We start from the raw sequence: 4,201 nt of genomic DNA on the forward strand, positions 1-4,201 counted from the left end.
AAATAGTATTCCATGCTATGGATGTACCACAGTTTAACCACTCACCTATTGATGAATGCTTCACTTGTTTCATTTTTGGATATTACAAATAAAATGGTTAAGAACATTTGCATGCATTTTTGGATGAAGATAAGTTCTCATTTCTCTCATTTCTCTGGAATAAATATGATTCTATGATAGATGCACGATTAGGTTTTAAGAAACTGCTGAACAACTTCCCAGAGTGGCTGTACCATCTTGCATTCCCACCAGCAATACATGAGAGATCCAGCTTCTCTGCATCCCTGTCAGCATTTGGTATTCTATTTTTTTATTTTAGCTCTTCAAATAGGTGCATAATGCTATCTTATCATCATCTTAATACACATGTCTCCAATGACTAGTGATATTGAACATCTTTTCATAAGCTTATTTGCCATCTGTGCATTTTTTCAGTGAAATGTTTCTTCATATCTTTTCCCCATTTTTAATTTTTTTTTTTTTAACTGCAACCCAGTAGCCTTTATTCTTGAAGACGATTGTATAACCATGTAGTTTACACTGTGTGACTGTGTGATTGAGAAAAATTTGTGGCTCCCAATCCCTTTATACAGTGTATGGACAGATGAATACAAAAATGAGGACAAAAAGTAAATGAATAATAGGGGGAAATAGGAGTTAGGGGATGTTTTGGATCTTCTTTTTTACTTCAACTTTTTTTTTTTTTTAAATAAATTTAAAGTTATAGGAACAGTTGCAAAAACAATACTAACCCCATACACAGAATTCCATCATACCCTGACCCCCTTCCCCCGATAGCCCAATCCACCAACTTTAACATGTTGTCACATTGCTATTTCTTTCCCTCCCTCCTTCCCTATCTATCATCCATCATCTGTTGCTCTGTCTTCTGAACATATGAGAGCTAGCTGCACACATCCTTGAACAAACACTATAATTCACATATACACTTCCCATGAACAAGAACATTCTTTTATACAATCCCATTAAGCGCAGCTAAGAAGTACAAGAGATTCAACAATGATACAAAGATTACATTCTATATTTCCTTTTCCTTATGTCTCAACTGTGTCCTTTTAAGCCTCCTGTCCTCCACCCTCCAATCCCATCCAAGTTCATCCTTGGCATTCAATTGTCATCTATTTAGACTGTCTTTTTTTTTTCAATTGTGGAAACATATCTACAGCCTAAATCTTCCCATTCCACCCCCTCCCTAGCATTCCATTAGTGGGATTAATCACCTTTAGAATGTTGTAATGCTCTTTCCCACCATCCATTACTAGAAATTTCCCTTCACCTCAAACAGCAACGCTACACTCATTTCTTAACTCCCCATTGCCCCTTCCCCCATTTCTCTTAACTCATACTCTACTTTTCATCTCTATGGTCATATTCTCTGATAATTTCTTTGTGTTTACTATGGGGCTTAAAATTAACCTCTTAAATCCATAACAATCTTGTTTTTCTTTGATACCACCTTCACTTCGATAGGACACATGAACTATGTTCCTATACTCCTCCATTCCCCCACCTTTATATAGTTGTCTAAAATTACATATTTTATGTCGAGTTCAAAACCACTGATCTGTCATTAGAGTTTGTGTATTTTATATCATGTAGGAAGTAAATAGTGGAGTTACAATTCAAAAATTATTGACTTCTATTTGTTTTCTATTGTGGTTGGAGAATGTGCTTTGAGTATATTTAATTTTTTTTTTTTAATTTATTGAGGCTTGTTTTATGTCCCAGCTTATGGTCCCTTTGGAGAAAGATCCGTGATCACTAGAGAAAAATGAGCGTCCTGGTGATTTGGGATGTAAATTTCCATATATGTCTGTTAAAATTCTCTGTATCTCTTTCTCCTTTCTTTGTTTCTCTGTTGGTAGGGCTCCCTTTTTAGTATCTGAAGTAGGGCAGGTCTTTTATTGGCAAACTCTCTCAGCAATTGATTGTCTGTGAAGAATTTAAGCTCTCCCTCAGATTTGAAGGAGAGTTTTGCTGGATAAAGTATTCTTGGTTGGAAATTTTTCTCTCTCAGAATTTTAAATATGTCATGCCACTGCCTTCTCGCCTCCATGGTGGCCGCTGAGTAGTCACAACTTAGTCTTATGTTGTTTCCTTTGTATGTGGTGAATTGCTTTTCTCTTGCTGCTTTCAGAACTTGCTCCTTCTCTTCAGTGTTTGAGTCTGATCAGAATATGTCTCGGAGTGGGTTTATCTGGATTTATTCTATTTGGAGTTCACTGGGCATTTATGCTTTGTGTATTTATATTGTGTAGAAGGTTGGGGAAGTTTTCCCCAACAATTTCTTTGAATACCCTTTCTAGACCTTTACCCTTCTCTTCCCCTTCTGGGACACCAATGAGTCTTAAGTTTGGACGTTTTATTTTATCTATCGTATCCCTGAGATCCATTTCAATTTTTTCGATTTTTTTCTCCATTCTTTCTTTTGTTCTTTCATTTTCTGTTCTGTGGACTTCTAGAACACTGCGACACTGTTCAGCTTCCTCTAATCTTGTATTGTGAGTATCCAGAGTCTTTTTAATTTGGCCAATAGTTTCTTTTATTTCCATAAGATCTTCTATTTTTTTATTTACTCTTGCAATGTCTTCTTTATGCTCTTCTAGGGTCTTCTTTATGTCGCTTATATCCTGGGCCATGATCTTCTTGATGTCCTTTAAATCCTTTGCCATGGTTTTGTTCCTCGATTGTAGTTCTTTGATTAATTGTGCCAAGTACTATGTCTCTTCTGATATTTTGATTCGGGTGTTTGGAATTGGGTTCTCCATATCGTCTGGTTTTATCATATGCACTTAAGATTTTCTGTTGTTTTTGGCCTCTTGGCATTTGCTTTGCTTGATAGGTTTCTTTCAAGTTGTAAAAAAATGATACCAATCTAATTTTTCAGAAACACAGTTGGTGGCGTACACTTTCTCTAACTAACCAGCAGATGGCATCTGCGAGTCACCTATACCCCTCAAGTCAGTTCTCAACCTTGTCCCCGCAATGTGTGGGGAAATGATTCTTGTGGGGTTCAGTTGGTGAACTCAGTTTGGGTGTGTTGCTGGAGCCATCCACCCTGAATATGGGGCGTGTATCCGGGTGGCCAGGGAGGAAAGGCAGCTTTAATATTCAAACCCCCCAGGTTCCCGGAGATTCAAGGCTGCCACAAGAGTCTAAGCCTTCATTTCAGTTCAGCCCCAGACCCTCTCTCTCGCTGACCCACAAACGACCAGACTTGGCATAGCGTCCCTGGGTTTTCCAAGTGGGCCCCCTTTCTCAGCTGTGATCTTTCAGGACGTCTGCTGAGGGAAGGCTGTGCTACATCACCAGTGCATGCCATCCCTCAAGGGAAGCCCCGGGCCACCAGGCTGTGCAGGGGCACTCTCAGCCTGATGCAAAGATGGCCGAATGGGGCATCTCAACCCACTCCTCCTCGCATAGTTCCTCCTTCCCAGCTCCGGGACAACTGGCGGGGCTCTGGGCTGTGGGCATGGCCCCAGGCAGTTTATCCAGCCCTCCGGGGAGCCAGCTGCAAGAGACGGGGTTTCTTTCTGCTTCCGGCTCTCCTCTCCACTCCCCTGGCCCTGAGGGTATCTGCAGCGGGCTATCCTCCAGGCCAGACACTGAGAGGCCGGCTCAGCCCTCTTCTGCTGTTTTACTGCGTGGTTCCCACTGTCACAACTGCAGCCACTCCTGGGTTTTTCTTTTTATTTTAAAAGAACCAGTCCATCTCCAAACGCCAACTCCTGGCTTCCCCACACCACAGCGCGGCTGCAGGTCTTCCAGCCAGCTTACTCACTCGTTTCAGAATGCAGACTCCCAGTTTCACCAAGTATACGGCCCCTCTGGTTCTAGCAGACCTCATCCAGCTGGCGCATCGCTGTAACTGGTATTCTGGTTCACTCTCTGGTTTTTATCTAGTGTTTTTCACTGAGGAGCTTTTTGCCCTGTCTCACCTAGTCACCATCTTAGGTTTTCTTAATTGAGTTTTGAGAGTTCTTTACATATTCCAAATACAAGTCCTCTGTCAGATATGTGGTTTGAAAATATTTTCCTCCAACCCGTAGCTTGTCTTTTCCTCCTCTTAACAGGGTATTTCACAGAACAAAAGTTTTTAATTTTGATAACGTCTAATTTATCAACTTCTTTTATGGATTTATGCTTTTAGTGCCATATCTAAGAAATCTCACCAAGCCCT

The sequence above is a fragment of the Choloepus didactylus genome, chromosome 3 (assembly GCF_015220235.1).
Source record: "Choloepus didactylus isolate mChoDid1 chromosome 3, mChoDid1.pri, whole genome shotgun sequence".
Lineage (NCBI taxonomy): Eukaryota > Metazoa > Chordata > Mammalia > Pilosa > Megalonychidae > Choloepus > Choloepus didactylus.